Source organism: Macaca fascicularis, chromosome 9 (genome assembly GCF_037993035.2).
Source record: "Macaca fascicularis isolate 582-1 chromosome 9, T2T-MFA8v1.1".
Classification (NCBI taxonomy): Eukaryota; Metazoa; Chordata; class Mammalia; order Primates; family Cercopithecidae; genus Macaca; species Macaca fascicularis.
The window spans coordinates 104,402,273-104,421,649 of record NC_088383.1 but is presented as its reverse complement, the minus strand read 5'-3'; the positions used below and the strand labels follow the sequence as shown (position 1 = coordinate 104,421,649).

Genomic DNA, 19,377 nt, shown 5'->3' with positions numbered 1-19,377 from the left:
CGGCTGGACAGAGTCAGAACCTCTGGGGGGTTCGGGCATCCCGGATGATTCCTTTTACCCTGTAGATGGAGAACCACTGTCCTACTTCCTGCCACTGTGCAGAACTGGACATTGTGGTGAGTAAGTTTGAAGCCAGATGATCCTGAACTCAAATTTTGTGTCCTTAAGGAAGGCGGGGAAGGAAGAAGGGCCGGCGGTGTGCAGGTGTTGAGTACCAGCTGGGAGAAGATGTGTGGTTAGTGCTTCCAGCTCTCTTCTTTTATGTGCGCTCAGCAGCAGCCCAGGGTGTGGATGTTATCGTGCCTGTGTACAGGGGAGGAAACTGGACATCAGAGATTGAGAACTCGTTTAACATCACACAGTTGGTAGGTGGAAACCAGTGTGGCCAACCTTCTTGCCTTTTCAGTTATGACTGTAATCCCCACTCTAGAATGATGAGTGCCTCCTTGAGTCTGGCTGTGCAGTAGACATATGATATGAGCTACATAGGTAATTTAAGACTTTCTAGTAGCCACGTTAAAAAAGTAGAAACAGACAAAATTAATTTTAACAACACTTTTTTCTAACTCAGTATATCCAAAATATTATCATCATTTCCATATGTAATTGTATAAAAAAACTCTCAGATATTTTACATTCTTTTTAAAAATTCTGAGTCTTCAAAATCCAATGTGTGCATGACTCTTACAGCACATCTCAAGTCACATTAACCATATTTCTTTTTTCTTTTTTTTTTTTTTTTTTTTTGCTTTGTCACCCAGGCTAGAGTGCAGTGGCCGGATCTCAGCTCACTGCAAGCTCCGCCTCCCAGGTTCACGCCATTCTCCTGCCTCAGCCTCCCGAGTAGCTGGGACTACTTTGCTGGGACTACAGGCGCCTGCCACCTCGCCCGGCTAGTTTTTTTTGTATTTTTAGTAGAGACGGCGTTTCACCATGTTAGCCAGGATGGTCTCGATCTCCTGACCTCGTGATCCGCCCGTCTCGGCCTCCCAAAGTGCTGGGATTACAGGCTTGAGCCACCGCGCCCGGCCTACATTAACCATATTTCAAGGGCTCAATTGCCACCTGTGGCTGGTGGCTGGCGACGTATGTCCCACCCTGCTGTCCAGGTAGCCAGGGATCAGAGTTTTCTAGATCACTGATTTCCAGGCACCCCAGGATGGATTCATGCTGGGCAGACTGCTTGCGTGTCACCTGAGGAGAGGATATTAAAATTCATCCATCAGGCTGGAGCCCCAGGTGATCTTTTTGTGTAACCTGGTTGGAAATGGCTGTGCTAAAAACATTCACTGGCAATTTACTTGGGTTGTCTGTGACTATGCCCGCCCCCTTTTCAGGGACAGTTGCATTCCAAGCACGTTCTCTAGGAGTGGGGGGGTGGTGGGGTGGTAAGAAAGGTGGGGGAATGCACACCCTGAGGGTCTTTTCCCTACCTTACTAAATAGAACTATAGTTTCAGTGGAGAAAAGAAATCCTATTTATTTTTCTGAATGTGATCTTGCATAAGGGGTGGAACCTTTCCTTTTGATGGCTGAGAGCAGGATCCTGTGTTCTCAGGAAAGGCGAGATGAAAGAACCAACATACTTAGGGGAGAATGAGATATTGTGTACTTAAGCTGTATTCTTTTCCAGTAGTTTGATTTTAAAGTTTATTTGCTGACTTAGAGTAAGAAATTGGGTCCAGGAGTCTAAACCTCAAATGCTTCAGAGGTCAGGCAGGTAGCACGAGATGAAGGGTAAGAGATTGAAGACCAAACTGTTAGGAATGTTCTCCTGTCTCACAAACATGTTGTGGTCTTCCTTTTTTCTGGAAACATAAGACTCTTGACCTTTCGTTTTCCTGTTTTGGATAGATAAATATTTATCTTTTGTAAGAGAAAACCCGGTGCGTGCAGTTGGGATCAATGGCAGCCAACAGTCAGCTTTGGTGTTAGGGAGATGAATCGGAGAGCCATGGCCGTTTACAGGGCAGCAGCTACTACCCGGCTCCATCCAGTTGTTCTCCTTGAGGCCCAGTGTTGCCAGATCCTGTTATTTTTAAGGAGAAGCCACATTTTGGAATTATAAAAGGTTTGGCTTTATAAATTTTATCATAATTTAAAAATCATTATAAGGCCAGGCATGGTGGCTCGTGGCTGTAATCCCAGCACTTTGGGAGGCTGAGGCTGGCAGATCACTTGAGGTCAGGAGTTCGAGACCAGCCTGGCCAACATGGTGAAACCGTATCTCTACTAAAAATACAAAAATTAGCTGAGCGTGGTGGCGGCTGCCTGTAATCCCAGCTACTGGGGAGGCTGAGGCAGGAGAATCTCTTGAACCTGGGAGGTGGAGGTTGCAGTGAGCCAAGATTATGGCACTGCACTCTAGCCTGGGCGGCAGAGCAAGACTCTGTCTCAAAAAAAAAAAAAAAAAAAAATCATTATAGACTCACAGAAAGTGGCAACAAATGGTACAGAGGGATCCTGTGTGTCCTTCACCCCACTTCCCCAGTGTTAATATTTTAGGTAGGTATAGTATGACATGAAAACCAGGAAATTGACATGCTGCAATCTATAGTTCTAATTCAGATATCACTTGTGTTGTATGTACTCATTTGTGTGTGTGCACACATGTATGTAATCCTATGCAGATTTGTGTAGTCACCACCATAATCAAGAAAACCTTTGAGGCTGGGCACTGTGGCTCATGCCTGTAATCCCAGCACTTTGGGAGGCCAGGCGGGAGGATTGCTTGAGCCCAGGAGCTTGAAACCAGCCTGGGCAACATCATGAGACAATATCTCTGTAAAAAAAAATAATAGTTAAAAAGAAAATCTTTGGCTTTTGAATTATTTGTGCAAATATAACATATTGAAAACTTTGTTTAGGTCTAAAGAACATGCCATGGGCCTGGTGTGGCCTGCTGGACCTCCAATTTTCAACCTCTGTTCTAGTCTAGCCCTTTCTTTATTTTATTCAGATAAAATTCACATAACACAAAATTCATTGTTTTAACCATTTAAGTAGACATTTTTTTTTAGTATATTCACAAAGGTTTGCAACCATCACTACTAATTCCAGAACATTTTTGTCACCCCAAAAAGACACTCCATTTAGCATTTTCACTCCATTCCCCTCTACCCCTTTCCCTGACAACCAACAATCTACTTTCTGTCTCTATAGATTTATCTATTCTGGACATTTCATGTAAATGGAATCATATAGTATGTGACCATTCGTGTCTGACTGGGCCTTTTATCTTACAGAGGAAGAGACTTAGGGCCAGAGAAGGAAGGTGTCATGCCCATAATTATACTGCTGGCAAGCACCCTAGTCTGGACTTGAACCCAGAACCAGTACTCTTTGTACCATACCTTTCTGCCTGTTAGCATTCAGGTCTTCAGTTTGATGATGATGATGGTGAAACTACCACCCCAGCTATTTCTTATCAGTTGGCTTAAGTAAGCATGCATAATAACAATAGTTCTGTTACTTGTACTGAGTATTAATATTCTGCAAAGAGTCACTTTGGAAATGGGAATTGTCAAGGAGCAAACAAGATAGTTTAGTTCCGTGTGTGTTTATTGAGTGCCTACTATGTGCCAGGCTCTGGGCCAACAGGGATGAATTGGATGGGTCCCAACCATCAAGGAGCAGTCATTTGGGGCAAACAAAGAGATTAAAGATAATTTCCAGATGTTGAGGGCAAATATGACTGTGGGGCAGAGGGAAAGGGTATCAGTTCTAGCCTGGGGGTGGGGTGGTGGTGGTGGTGAGGGATGACTTAAGGGGTGGAAGGAAGCTACCAGGTAATGAGGTAGCAGAAAGATGTTTTAAGCAGTAGAGACCTGAGCAAAGGTTTAGGCATGGGATCCAGAGAGCTGAGCCATGAGCTCATTGGTGGTGATGGAGGGCGAAATGGGGTATTGGAGATATGGTTCGAGGGGTGGGCTTGGGTTAGAGTCTTGAAGCTCTTGAAGTCATAAAAGGTCAGACATCCCTGTGGATGTCTGAATTTTTCAAGCTGAGGATGGCTGAATGGGAGCAGAGTAAGAGAAGCCAAACATGGGAACTAGGTTTCCTGGGAAATACCCAGGTCTGAACAATTGGGGTGGAACTGGGGGTATATGGTGGTGGAACCAGTATCTAAGTAGCAACAGACTTGAGAAGAATCAAGGCAAGAGAAACCAAGAGACCCAAGAGAGGCCATGGTGAAGTCCTGCCCATGCTTCATGCCATGATGAAGATGCCACGGGGCATCTTTAAAGGGCTCTTAGGCCTGTTCCCACCGGCCTGCCGCCGCCTCCTTGTTTACCCGCCCACCCACTCAGCAACATTTTACTGAGTACTTGCTATGTGTTGTGTTGCTGGGGGTACAGCAGTAAACAAGTTGGGCAAGATTCTTACCGCCTAAAGGGAAATATGGATAAATAAGATAATTACAGATTGTGAGAGGGTCTACAAGGAAAGCGGCTTTTGCTGGCGAGAGTAAGGTTAGGGAGTCTGGGCTGGCCCCAGTGAAAAAGCATATTTGATCTGAGCTCTCAAAAGTGGGAACGCTCTCTTTCCCTGGTGAGAAAAAGGGGAAGAGCTTTGCAGGCAGAGAGAACAGCAAATGCAAAGACCCTAGTGGGGAAGGACCCTCTGGCATGGGGTACCCTGGGCTTCGTCGAGATTTTTTCAGGGGGTCTCAAATCAGATAGAAGAGGTTTCTGGAGATCTGGCCCTACACTGTCTTAGGGAGGGGGAGGAGAGAGAACCATTAGCTTTGGGAGGAAGAATACATATCCTAGTGGAGGAAAAATTGTGAAGTCATTGTGAATCATTGAAAGTAGGCATGCTTTCCTTTTTTTTTTTTTTTTTGAAGGGGGAGCTAAACTCATTTTGCTATTTTTCAACTAATTTCGTTATACTTTATGAGCTTTGTGTCATTCAGAGAACTTGGAAACATTCATTCTCCCTCCTACTAAATCAGTGGAGTAGGTGGAAGAGCTTTAAAAAGCTCTTGAGGATTCATCTTCCTTTGCCAATGGATGCAGGAGGAGGACAGCTGGGCAATGGGAACACAGCCAGGAGGTGGTTGGGAAGTGGGAGCCACCTCAGCACTGAGGACCCGGGAAGCTTCAGTGGGGTTCACATCCTGGAGATGTTGGCACCGGTTATGGCCCCAGTGGGTTTTGTTATGGAAAAGAGAGAAGTCTTTTTCAAGGTCAGAAAAGGGATTCATTTTGCATATTAGAACATCATCTTAAATAAAATAATGCAGTGTGATTTAAAAAAACACTGCCCATGGCGGGGCACAGTGGCTCACGCTTGTAATCCCAGCACTTTGGGAGGCCGAGGCAGGCAGATCACAAGGTCAAGAGTTCGAGACCAGCCTGGCCAACATGGCGACACCCCGTCTCTACTAAAAATACAAAAATTAGCTGGGCATGGTGGTGCGTGCTTGTAGTCCCAGCTACTCAGGAGGCTGAGGCAGGAGGATTGCTTGAACCTGGAAGACTGAGGTTGCTGTGAGCTGAAATCATGCCATTGCACTCCAGCCTGGGTGACAGGGTGAGACTCTGTCTCAAAAAACAAACAAACAAAAAACAAAGAACAAAAAAACACTGCCCAAACATGAAATAGATGACTTCTGATTTGTTTCCTTCCCAAGTTAGTCAGCCTCAGGGCCAGTTGGGTATTTTCTCCCTTGGACTGCCCGTGTTTGTTGATGGAAGAGTTGGAATTTGTGGAGGGAGAAGGAGAAGAGAATATGTCGTGAGCTCAGAAAGCAGCTTGGGCCTTGGATTTGGAACAAGAAGAGAGGGACCAAGTCTGAGCTGAGTGGCATGAAATTTGAGGTGTATTTTGAAGGAAACCTGAGGGCTCCAAGGTGCTATATTGGGATACAGTGAGCCAGTCAAACAAAGACCCCTTAAAATTTTAAAACAACAGCAGTAACAAGGCAAAGCAGAAATGATTATATGGATCCCTGTCCATATATAGGCTAGTGGGACAACAATGTGAAAATATAAGTGATTCATGCTAGGAAGGAGAGATACATGGGCTATGAGAACTTGTAACAGGAGAGGCCAGAGTGGTCCAGAGTGGGTTGGGTGGTCTGGATTGATGTTTGGTAGGAATGAGGGTGGCAGAGGCAACTTTCACAATGGTTGGCATTGATCTGTATTCTTGGGATGGGGGACGAATAAGGGAGATGATGGTTCGAGGTCTTTGGCAGGGCCTGGGATGACTCTTGTGAGGTCTTTTGGAGAGCTGGGACAGAGAAAGGTCTTGTTTTAGGCCAGAATATAACAGTACTGCAGGGAAAATTAGTGAATCTTTTAAAAATTGAGGACCACCACCTGGCGTGGTGGCTCACGCCTGTAATCCCAGCATGTTGGGAGGCCGAGGCAGGCGGATCACGAGGTCAGGAGATCGAGACCATCCTGGCTAACACGGTGAAACCCTGTCTCTACTAAAAATACAAAATATTAGCCGGGCTTGGCGGCGGGCGCCTGTATCCCCAGCTACTCAGGTGGCTGAGGCAGGAGAATGGCGTGAACCTGGGAGGTGGGGCTTGCAGTGTTCCGAGATCCAGCCTGGGAGACAGAGCAAGACTACTTCTCAAAAAAACACAAATAAATAAATAAATAAAAATAAAAATTAAAGGCCACCAAGAAGGGGCAAATTATGATCTTGAGCTTTTCCTAAACTTCCTCTTCTACCATGCTCTTCCAAGTTTGCATTATGGCTCACATGGAGGATCCTTAGGTTGATGGGAACACCTGCCTGTCTCCTTGTTCCTTGGAAGGATAGTATGGATTGCTGCTGGGCCTTGCAATCAGGAAGGTTGACCTTGGTCAGCTGTGGGTTTCTCTGGTGCTGGCTGCTGCCTGAAGGTCACCTAGTGGCACCTTGTAATGTTGGGGGAAGAGATTTCTGCAGGCTGGTGCATTCAGGGAGCCAGTTTACTCTGATCCGTCCATCATCTTTGCGGTACACGGCATTTACTTTGCCAGTCTTAGCTTGAGATTACTCAGGTTGTTACATGACCACAAAGTGGAAATCTGGAAAGAGAAGTGCTCAGCCGGGCTTGGCAGGTTTGCAGGTGCTGCATTGATCGGTAGAGTTCTGCCCTTTGGTGGGCAGGAAGGACCTGATCAGAGTGCTTTGGAGCTATTCCTCGAAGGCCATCTGCATAACTGGATACTCTCACATCCTTTGTTCTGCCAGAGCAGTGAACCCACACAGGTGTATGAAGGCTCAGATCTGCTGCTGAGATTGGACACCTCCATTCGTTTATCAAGAGGCACTGACATTGGGTCATGGTGTACAAGGGATGGGGCAAAGAGGAAGGCCACTTCACTACCCATTTGCTATTCCGGCTGCTGGCATTCCTTTTTTTTTTTTTACATTTCCTTAAAAGAAGTTGTGATTGTTGTCATAGTGTGATGCAGAGAGTGGGTAAACATACCAGGGATGTGCTACTCCCCTAAAGATCTGGATCCTTGGCTCCTTCCTGGAGGATGCTGAATTCATGTCCTTGAAGAGGTTTTGGAGCTTCTGAGACCTCTAGGTGAAATACACTCTTTTGATATTGGACATCACCATCACGTGTGAGGAGGTTCTGGACAGTGCTTGGACCTCCAGACCATAGATTCTGATTTAATGGCTCTGGTACGTAGGGGATTATTTTGTTGCTGTAGTTCTGCAGGTGTTTCCAATTTTCAGCCATACTCGGGAACGTGCCCACTAGTTACTGATCCAGGGAGGCTCTTCCGATTCTTCAGGTGAATTCTGCCTCTTTGTTTCCTCATACGGGCCTTGAACTGGAACCCTACCCTTGACTACCTGTTCGGTCTTTACTCCTCTGTGTGCTTCTTTCCAGCCTGTGTTTTGGAGCGCTTTTCCCCAGCTTTGCCTCAGTCTAGATCAGGGCTGGCGACTCACTTCTTTCTTATCTATGAAGAAAAGGAGGACTCTATGTGCGGATTTTGATGGGCAGATATTCTGGAACATTTTTTCACAAAGCTTCCTGCTTGAGGCTCAAATGCATAGTAGCTTCTTGCTGTGGAAATCCAGGCCCTGGGGTGGAGATAGACAGGGCAGCCTTGACTGGTATGAGAAAAACATCTTTATTTACTGTCTTCTGTCCATCATGAAAGGCTTAGTATTTCTTTATTTCTTTTTTCTTTTTTTTTTTTGAGACGGAGTCTCACTCCGTCACCCAGGCTGGCGTCAGTGGCGCGATCTTGGCTTACTGCAACCTCCGCTTCCTGGGTTCAAGCAATTCTCCTGCCTCAGCCTCCTGAGTAGTTGGGATTACAGGCGTGTACCACCATGCTTAGCTAATTTTTTATTTTTAGTAGAGATGGGGTTTCACCATGTTGGTCGGACTGGTCTCAAACTCCTGAACTCGTGATCCACCCGCCTCGGCCTCCCAAAGTGCTGGGATTACAGGTGGGAGCCACTGCACCTGAAGGCTTAGTATTTCTACCACCATGTTTCTTACGTCCTGCAGACTCTGGGACAGCAGACTCCAGGGAGTCATAGGTAGGCACTGCCAGGAAGCAGGGCTGAATCGGTGACATTTTTGTTATGGGCACTTGTCAAGATAAACTTCTGTAAGTGCATATGTAGGGCTGTGGATCAAGTTCCAGCAGATGTTGGGTCACGTGGCATTAGGCAGGAGCTTTTAAGACCCAAGGCTAATAAGAGATCTGGACAAGACCAAATTGTAGGGGCTGTTCTCACCTCCTTGCTTTTGCCTCCATTGTCCTCCATTTCTCCCTGTGCCTGGTCCACTCCCATCCAAGCGTTGGGATTTCCTGAGGCCTCTGTCCATGCTAGGAAGTATCTTTTCACCTCCACTATATCAGGTGCCCCTGCTCAGTGCTCCCGTAACACAGGTGCATACTGAGATCACTACACTTACCGTAGAGGGTTTAGCTCTGGGGCAAAGCATTTGACTGCAGATCACTACACTTACCCATTATTTTATAATTCATTTTGAGTGTCTGGATCTATCTTTTATGCAGATAGAGCAACTTGAGGGTCTTGTTCACTTTTGTATCTCCATCACCTTTCATACTTCCTGGAGTGTAATGGGGCTCAATAAATATTTAAGTGAATGAATCAATAAATTCTTTGTGGGAGTGATATAAATAAGTACTATCAAGATCTTATTGTTGAACATTGCTTTCTTATTACAGTGCTGTTACCTTGTACATAAACTTATTTACAGTCTTGTATTCAAGATGCATACTAAGGGAGATTTTCCTAGCAGACAAAGTATTCCAGACAGTTTGGGACACTGAGCACTTTTGATGTATGGCAAGCATTTTAGTGGAAAGTGGGGTGCTTCAACTGTATTTCCTTGACTTTGATACTTCTCTGAAAGTATTATTTTTGATAATTATTTTTAATTAGTTAATTGTGTGTATTTGTTTATTGTATTAATTTTTTTGCTTATAAAATAGTATAACACTAGTATGTAGTCCAGCATAGTGAAATAGTCCTGGATTAGGCAATCGAGAGACCTAGGTTGACCTCTGCACCTAACTATGGGAGCGGGCAAGTCAGTTTCCTGCTTTCATTTAATTCATGTAAAGTGGGAGTGTTGTACTTGTTTGGGGGTTGCAAATGTCTGCAGGAGTGAGGCCACCAACTTGAGTTACTGTATGTGCTGTACCATTTTTTTTTCTTGGAACTAGGCCCGTTTTGTTTCCCCACTTTTGTTAGAATTATAAGTAGAAAATATTTCTGTACCACAAGAAAAACAATAATGCAAGGGTAATGACTAATGACAACCCCAGTTCTTCTCTGTGTTGAGGAGACAGTAGCGAGTGGTGGGAACTGTGGTATGTTGGAGCAGCCAAGCCTGCCTATGAAGTGTGACTGCTTTTAATGCTTAGCAACACCTGATCATTTTCAGACATAAATGTGGGCCATGTTGACAGGTCTGATTTTTTTTTTCTTTCTTTAAGAGAAGCCAGAAATCTGAGTTTTTGTGTGATAGCTCTGATTTTTATGTTTGGCTCAGATTTTCTAAACATATCCACAGATGAAATGTAACACTTCCACCCTGGATGTCACCCCTTGTGCTTTCGGTTTGTGATCTCCATTAAAGATGATCTGTGAAGCTGCCTTCTGCGCAAGATCCTGTGATTCTAATGAGTACCATTTCAGCTGGTGAATTAAAGATTCTTGTTCTGCTTTGGGAAGTCAGAGTGGGGAAGGAAATTGGGCTAAAAGAGAGAGGGGTTTAGGCCTAAATTGCCTGGCAAATGGTGTTTAAATGAGTCCCCTTGGGGAGAGGCCACAGGGTGCCTGTGATTCACACCAGGTGTTTTGTACATTTGTGATTGCAGGAGTTGGCATCGTTTGGAAGAGTTCGTGAAACCTTTCTGCCCAGAGCTCCTGGACCAATGCGTCTTCCCACCACCTTAAACCACTGGTGAATATATGTGTTTTTTTCCTTCTTCTCAGTGAAGGGAAATACTTTGTTAACTGTAGAATGTAATTTGTCCTTTCTATTAGAGAAGGAAGGATACTGAGCTGGGCCTAGGCATATCTGGGTTTTGGTACTTACTTGGTTCTGCCATTTTTACTGTGGGATTGTAGGTGAATTCTTTGACCTCCCAGGCCCCAGACAGAGAAATATATCCTGCTGTTTAAGGATATGTTTGCTTTGCAGACTAAAAGAGATAATCTATGCAAGAAGTAATGTATGCACAAATGCTTATATTTGCCCAGGGAGAATAAAGTCCTAGGCAAATAGAAGGTAATACTGTTTGGCTCTGAGATGTAGAGCAAGGCAATTCTCGCCCTACCTGCTACATTTATTAACTTTATTAACACACTTTTTCAAGTTGGAGTTCCAGATGTAAGTGTTACAGTGTAGCTGCCATACTCAGCCCAATTCAACTGATCACCAGTTTGGGGCTTTCTACCTTGACTTTTGTGATGGTCATAGACATCTTCATCTGCTAGTCTCATAGGGGTATTCAAGCAGGGCACTTCTGAGCCAACAGATACATTAAAGTGTGAAAACTGATATGTTGGAAACAATGGGGTTTAAATACTTATTTTCTGAGACTTCCAGAGTGGTTCTTCAACAGATTTCCATTCTCTCTCTCTTTTTTTTTCCCTTCCTACCAGTATAGCTACCATTTTCTTGAAAGATGAATTAACGACATTTCACAATTACTTTCATTTTTATTTGAGATCAGAGAATTTCACAGTTAACAAATGTTCTTCTTTTTCTGAAAGAAACTTAATTACTTATCACAGCAGGTACACGTCTTGCTTCTATGACAGTTGAAAGAGGCAAAAATATGTCCTTAATAACAGTGTGTTCCAGTGCTGAGGTGAGAGTGCCTCCAGGTATGATAGCTAGTTGGTGCTGGAGGTCTTAGGTGAGATACTGAGGGTAAGGACCACCGTGGGCCAGGGACGCTGAACAATGCTTGCATCTTTATTTCAGCTACTCTTTGTAGAGAAAAGCTGGCCTGGTTAACACTGACTACCTGGTCAGCTCCTATGATGTAGATCAGGTGCTCTCGTGACCCACTAAGACAGATCCCAGTGGGATGGTCACCTGGTGAGTTTGCAGGGTGCTGGGGGTTGGAACAGGAAGGAAGGGCAGTCAGGATAAGCAGGCCCAGGATTAGGAAACCAGCTCAGCCACAGGAGGCTGGCTGTCCAGACTGCCCTGTCCAAGGGGACATAGTGACATTCTGAGTCCCAGAACCTGAATTCCATCTGGTAGGCAGGAAGAGCTCTGTAGTGGAAGTCCTCAGGGAAGCAAATGGCATCAGGTAGCAGGACACTTAATGCGTTCAACAAATATGTATTAATGCCTGCTCTGTGCCAAGGCACTGTTCTGGGGATTCAGTGGTCATAAGACAGACCGTGTCTGTGCCTCCCTGGACCTTAGATTTGAGTGGGAATGATAAGAATGTGAGCTCCATGAGTGCAGGGGTCTTTGCGTGTCTTGTCTTGTTTACTGTTGTATCCTCAGCTCTTAGAAGAGCACCTCACACCTGATGGGTGTTCACTAAGTATTGTGAGCAATACTATGAAGGAAGCCAATGAATAACTAAATAGACAATATAATTTCAGGTGGTAATGTGTGGTATGAAAACAGTAGAACAAGGTGAGGGGCTGACGGGGCTCTTTTTGAAAGAATGGTCCAAAAAGGGTTCTATGTGTGTGAGAGAGAAAAAGAAGATTGACTTTGTGTAGAGACCTGAGTGGAGTAAAGGAATCAGGGGAGGAGGAGGAGTGTTCAGGCAGAGGGAATAGCAAGTGAAAAGAAAGGCCGTTGACATAGGATAAGGTTGGCTTGGTAGGGGAACAGGAAGGCAGCCAGTTTGTCTGGTCTTGGTCTGGGGGTGTTGATAGGGAGGGAGAGTGATGTGAAATGAGAGTGGTAGGTGGGAGCCAGACCCTGTAGGCTATGGTAAGGAGTTTGATTTCTTTCCTTTTTTTTTTGAGACGGAGTCTTGCTCTGTCGCCCAGGCTGGAGTGCAGTGGCAGGATCTCCGCTCACTATAAGCTCCGCCTCCCGGGTTCATGCCATTCTCCTGCCTCAGCCTTCCCAAGTAGCTGGGACTACAGGCACCCGCCACCACGCCTGGCTAATTTTTTGTAGTTTTAGTAGAGACAGAGTTTCACTGTGTTAGCCAGGATGGTCTTGATCTCCTGACCTCATGATGCGCCCGCCTCGGCCTCTCAAAGTGCTGGGATTACAGGCGTGAGCCACCACACCTGGCCAGGAGTTTGATTTTTACTCTGAGAGTGATTGGATTCCATAGTCCATGTGATCTTCTTTGTGCTTTAACATTTTTTCTCTGGATCCTGAGTGCAGAATAGATTCTAGGGGCAAGAGTAGAATCTGTATAACCTATATCACTGGTCCTTCCAGTGATCCAGGCAGGAGATTAGGGTGTGACTTGGATTAGAGTAGTGATGATTGAATGGAAGAAGTGGACAGACTCAGGATATATTTTGAAGGTAGAGCCTTGTAGGTTGCATGTGGGGTATAAGTAAACACAAGAGTCAAGGGTTAGTCCCGTGTTTTTGGCTAGGTGAATGACGTTGCTGTTCACTGAGATAAGGAGCAAAGAGGGACCCTAAGGGTTCTGTTGTGTCCTCTTAGGTTTGAGACGCCCGTTCGATATTCCCATAGAGATGTAGAGTTGGCTGGGGCTGGAAATGGTATCTCTCAGAGTCATCGGCATATAGATGATATTTAAAGCCATGTGACTGAATGAGATCATCTAGGGAGAGAAAGGAAGAGATACATAGGATTTTTGACAGAGGAAAGAGGGAAGGCGAAGGCAAAGGGTAGATTTTCCATATCAAGTCCCTACTAAGAAGTAAATGAAGACATGCTAATGAATATGGTTTCTACTGTATGCAAATATGAATTATACAAATGAGATAATGTGATATAAAAGCAGTCATAAAGTCTCACCTTATGTAAAAAATTTCAAGTGCTATGACTTCCCCAAATCAAGAAAATTAGTTTCAGGATTGCATAATTATAAATCTGGTCAGCTGAGTGAATTATTAGCAAGCAGGAACATCCAGCAGCCTTTGCCAATAACCTGTAAGCTACATCTTGGGCACTGGAACTTCTACAAGCCATTTCAATGACTAAGTTTAATTTACTGTTATTACATTTCAGGTATTTTTCTCATTCAATAGTTATATCATCCAAAAGTTCATTACTTGAGGGCTCACTAAGTGAAAACATACCTGAAAATCAGTAATTTTGCAATGAAAAGTTAGATATGATAAAATTTTCTGAAGAAAGCCAAACAGGCACCATGACTTACAGGGCTACAAGTTAGAAGATATTTATGATTATCTTCAAAATATCAAGGATAAATGCTACAAGATAAAAAGTATACTGTGTTTGGGAGGCCGAGAAGGGCGGATCACGAGGTCAGGAGATCGAGACCATCCTGGCCAACACGGTGAAACCCCGTCTCTACTAAAAAATACAAAAAACTAGCCGGGTGAGGTGGCGGGTGCCTGTAGTCCCAGCTATTCGGGAGGCTGAGGCAGGAGAATGGTGTAAACCCGGGAGGCGGAGCTTGCAGTGAGCTGAGATCCGGCCACTGCACTCCAGCCTGGGCGACAGTGAGACTCCGTCTCAAAAAAAAAGTATACTGTGGTGGTTGTGGTAGATGTATGCATCCCACCTGTACCCCTCAACCACCATTGACTGATATGCGAAAATCAGTTCTGACTCACACACATCTTCATCTATTTGTGGGCTTCTGGCATAAAATGCAGCTGCTCCATATTTGCTTTGTCTGTTTCCCAGACAAATCGTCCTATTGAGCTTCTTCCATCTTCTCACTGGGCGCCTGAGTTTTCCCATTTTGAGGCTCCTAGTGAGTTCCTTTAGTCTTGCAGTCTCCAGCTGCCATAGACATTTTTGCCTCTTCCCACCATCACTGGCTCCAAAGCCTATTTGCCTCCTCCTCCCTCTGACTGCCTTTGTAAGCCTTTCAGATTAGGATCCCCCCCAATCCCCCTGCCTCCAAAGCTTTTTAATAGCCTCAAGATTTCCTTCTTTGAAAACATTTTCACTCCTTCCCTCAACCCCAACCCCATGTGGTCTTCTCAGGCCTTTTGTGGAAATGATGACAAAAGAGAGGACAGGATGATCAGCAGCATTCTAGAATGGGGTCTCTCCCTCCCGTGGGCATGGGCAGTGCTGACTTGCTTCTACATGTGTTTAAAGACTCCCCAGCTTGAGTGAAAACACTCTGAGTGGTACTTCCGGAACTTGGAATCTCTAGAAAAATGAGCATTGATTATGTAGTGTTCTCTGTCTATGACCAATGGTTTATGGCAAATGAGGGTTTCAGTGGAATGGTATTTATGACGAATGGCATCAACCCTGGTTTTCATTTGTTGTCTTTTCTCATAGAATGGAACGTAAATAAAATTAAAAAGAGTGAAACTTACTGGTAATTACAGGGGGAGGATTTTTCCTTCTGCTTCCTCCTTCAGTAAGTGATTTCAGGAATTAAAAAGGTATAGGACCTTCCCATGCCCCTGGAGACTTAGAGTGGTTGGACATTTAAAAACTGGTGGTATCCTTCTTAAGTTAAACACACACACACACACACACACACACACACACACAAACTGCTGAGGCTGTAGAATAGTCTTCAGTGCTTGTATATTTGTAGACCATCTCAGGAGGAGATGCCTGAGATGAGTAGCTATTTAAAATTTTTTTTGTGGTATGTTTATGTATTATCTTTAAAAAGGATAATAATAGTATCCCTTTTATTCTTTATAAATGATCTAGAAACATTGAAAGTTTCCTCACCAGTTGGCTTTATAACTCCTCTTGCTCAATGTGTTTTGATTAAGGGCATTGCCTGTTCACAGGGCCTTTAATTGGTCTGAGGCTTCACATTTATTAACAACTTGGGACTTGAGTACTTTGACTTGAGTTTCAAATTTTGCATGTATGGGGATATGTCAGTCAGGCCAATTTCTTTCTTCCATCCTTTCCCTTATTTCTTTTTTTTTTTTTTTTTTTTTTTTTGAGACTGAGTCTGGCTCTGTCGCCCAGGCTGGAGTGCAGTGGCCGGATCTCAGCTCACTGCAAGCTCCGCCTCCCGGGTTTACGCCATTCTCCTGCCTCAGCCTCCGGAGTAGCTGGGACCACAGGCGCCCGCCACCTCGCCCGGCTAGTTTTTTGTATTTTTTAGTAGAGACGGGGTTTCACCGTGTTAGCCAGGATGGTCTCGATCTCCTGACCTTGTGATCCGCCCGTCTCAGCCTCCCAAAGTGCTGGGATTACAGGCTTGAGCCACCGTGCCCGGCTCCCTTATTTCTATAAAGGATTTAAAGCTGTTTGTGCTCAATATTTTCTTTATTCAGCAGCTTTAGACAAATATGGATTTGAAATGAGGTGGTTGCCATGAGTTGAGCCACAGATTATTGCCATTTCAACTGAACATCTCACTGCTGCCCTTTAGGGAAAGGTCTTCTTGCATTGTGGAACAGAACAGGATTTGGAATCCTTTGTGATTGATAGTTTCTAACTGCAGAGTTCAGACACATTAAAAAGCAATTCAAACCCATTTTCTTTCTCTTAAGAATCCCAGCTTCCCTAGGAAAATGCTCAAAATAGAATTGGTATAAGTTGCCACCTCTCTGAAAGAGTAGGGTAGAATTCAGTGTCCAGAACCAATGATACCAGTCACCACACTGCTGTTTGGATTGTGTGCTTTTGGGGGCAGCTTCTCAGGGGTCATTGTCTAGAAGTATCTCCCTGGGCTGCCATATTGCTTTATGTCACCAGAGGTTCATAAGGCCACTTTCTGGCCAAAGTTATCGTGACCTACAATGACATCATATCCATTTCATGCAAGAGCGACATCTCTTAGGTGTTGGTGTTTCTCCAAGAGCTTTACACATTTGAACTTGTACTTTTTAAACAAACAGGAAGTTGTAGCACATTTGCCAGCCACATGTAAAAACAAGATACTTTCTCTTTTTCCATCTAGTGACTACAAATACTGAGTGGAATACATTTTTTGTCTTTCCTTTTTTTTTTTGCCCTGGTTTGGAGAAGTAAACATGAAATTGTGTTGGGGTCGTCACTAAAACAAGGAGATCAGCATCATCTCCGGTGATTACTGCACGTCATGGGAAGAAATCATTCTGATTGTTCCACTGACTAATTTAGACAAGGCACCATCTGATGCCTACTTCACAGCAGTGCCCTCATCCTGCTGTCTCCTTATCAACATAGAGATGACTCACTCCATGTTTTCCTCACTCAGAGAGAATTTCTCTAGTCTGCTGATTACAGCAGTGATTAAATAAAAAATGGTTCCAGCAGAGGTATGCTTGAAAAAAATGACTATTATTTGTGCTTGTTGAACTTTGGATAATTCAGCATTCCCTATCATAATCAGTAAGGTACTGGTTTTTAGGCTTTTCGGGTAAAGGGTCAGGAACCCCTTTAAGGTACATGTGCACATACACAATTTCCATATATAACACTTCTACATTTTTAGGAGATGACATTCCCCTGCCCAGTTATCATGCTTAGTCACACATCCCATTCTAAGTGTGTCTGCTTCTGGATAGCTCTGTGTGGCAGGTAGGTGCCTGCTGTAAAGGATGGCTTTTCTGATTAGATCTAGGTGAAAGATTGGGGAAGATAGCTATGTTCAAGGCAGCCTAACTTCAATAAAATTTACAATTTCCAGAATTGTCCCAGCATGGACTCAGAAGCTGGAAATAGTCTCTTATATAAGTTGCTAATTCTTTTAATTAAAAAAGGAGGCAGAAGCACCTTTACACTTTTTGTTTTCTTTCTATTTGAGACAGGGTCTCACACTGTTGTCCCGACTGGAGCGCAGTGGTGCGATTATGGCTCACTGCAGCCTCGACCTCCCAGGCTCAAACAATCTTCCCGTTCAGCCCCATTAGTAACTGGGACTACAGGTGTGTGCCACCATGCCCACCTAATTTTTGTATTTTTTGTAGAGACAGGATTTCACCATGTTGGCTAGGCTGGTCTTGAACTCCTAGGCTCAAGCTGTGCACCCACCTCTTCCTCCCAAAGTGCTGGGATTACAGGTGTGAGCCACCGCGCCCGGCCTGATACCTCTCTTTTTAAATAACAAAACTAAAATGTAAATGATAGGGAAAAAAATGTTGGGACAGTAGGGTAAACCAAATATTTTTTTCTTTAAAGAAATTTGTGTGTTTTATGGCTGGGCCTGGTGGCTCATGCCTGTAATCCCAACACTTTGGGAGGCTGAGGTGGGTGGATCACCTGAGATCAGGAGTTCAAGACCCAGGCATGGTGGCGGGCACCGATAATCCCAGCTATTTGGGAGGCTGAGGAAGGAGAATTGCTTGAACCTGGGAGGCGAAGGTTGCAGTGAGCCGAGATGGCGCCATTGCATTGCACTCCAGCCTGGGCAACAAGAGCGAAACTACGTCTAAAGAAAGAAAGAAAGAAAGAAAGAAATTTGTGTGTTTTTAACTAAAGGGAAGGAAAGAAAGCAATAATATAATTTTTAAAAAGTATTCTTTACAAAAATCAAGTCATTATATTAGTTTTGAAACATATAATGTCCTTTGTATAATGTGATTTACTCATAAAAATACCATGTTGGGAACATTTATACAAATTTACTCATTACATTTGCTCTTAAATATTTTCGTTTTATTTTTCAAATAGAAGTGAACTACTGAACTCAAAGGAGTTGAACATTTCTTAGTTTTTTTTCCTTTTAATAGTCAGACAAAAATATAAAACTGGATAATAGAAGTCGCCAGTGTTTTAACAAAAGAAAGAATTCGTTTTTGGGTCTGGTACCTTCTAAAGCATCTATAGATTCTAGAAAAGGAACTTCACACCACTACCACCAACAAAAAAGCCCAATGAACCCAAACCTTGAATAACTGAACTTAATCCGAGTTATTCCTATTTTATGAGCCATCATGATCCACATTTTCTGTTTCTTCTCATATCACCATTGCCTTTCTGAAATCATTCTTCTAGACTGCTGAAGACTAAATGCTAGCCCAGATGGAGACTGAATTTCAATGTTTTTCATTTTTAGCTTCTTGGTTTTAGGGTGAGAGTTCATCAGACTGTTGGTATACGTGCCTTGCCACCAACCCTACAACAACCTGCTGTCTCTGAGCTTTAGTTGTTTCTGATATAAATGAGATCATGTCTGGGCCTTCCTCAAGCTCAGACATTCTAGAATTCCGCTATCCTGTCCCATGCCGCACACACTCAGTGCTGGGGAAACCTGGGGTACTGGCCATGTAACAACTTCTGTGGGGTTCAAAGGGCAGAGTCTCAGTAGAGATGGGTTCCTAATGTCATCATTTATTTCTCATGGCTGCCTGTAATAAACACCAAAGAAGAACTGAATACAGTGAATTATATACTCACCAGCTCATGGGATCATCCTGAACTTGCAGCACTGGGAGGAAAGTCTGGAGCTCCGTTCAGTAGATGGTACAGAGTAAACCAGGAAGAAGGCTTTTCATCTTCTTGTCATCCCACAGAGTATTTCTGATGACTAGAGCTCTGACGTCTGTGAGCCTACCCGTGTTCACCGGTGCTCATGACACTTGGACTACTCTAATAATTGGATTTTACAATCCTAGGTTATATTTTTTCTTGATTTTTTTTTTTTTTTGTGGTGGGTCCAAAGCCAGTTGAACACCATCTCTTGGCCGTGATGAGTCAAAATTGTGACCAGTACAAAAAATAAATGGTACAGAGCTTTAGCAGAGGAAACAAAACATTTTGTAGAACATGCTCAGCACAGGATGGTGTAATGGAGGCTGCAGTGGGTGTCTTGCGGTGGGCCTATGTCAGCAGTCATTGGCTAAG

The 19,377-nt window shown here is 44.0% G+C and overlaps 1 protein-coding gene across 50 annotated transcripts in view; it reads left to right on the top strand.

The window, feature by feature from the left end:
- Positions 1 to 19,377, top strand: part of SORBS1 (sorbin and SH3 domain containing 1) — a 252,720-nt gene that overhangs the window by 61,216 nt on the left and 172,127 nt on the right. For 39 of the 50 annotated variants that reach the window (XM_065521203.1, XM_065521202.1, XM_074002267.1 and 36 more), the window contains exon 2: positions 10,334 to 10,419. The exons of the other annotated variants lie outside the window; for them this stretch is intronic. The gene's annotated coding sequence lies outside the window, so the exon portion shown is untranslated. The remainder of the gene's footprint in view (positions 1 to 10,333; positions 10,420 to 19,377) is intronic. 50 annotated transcript variants of the gene reach the window in all.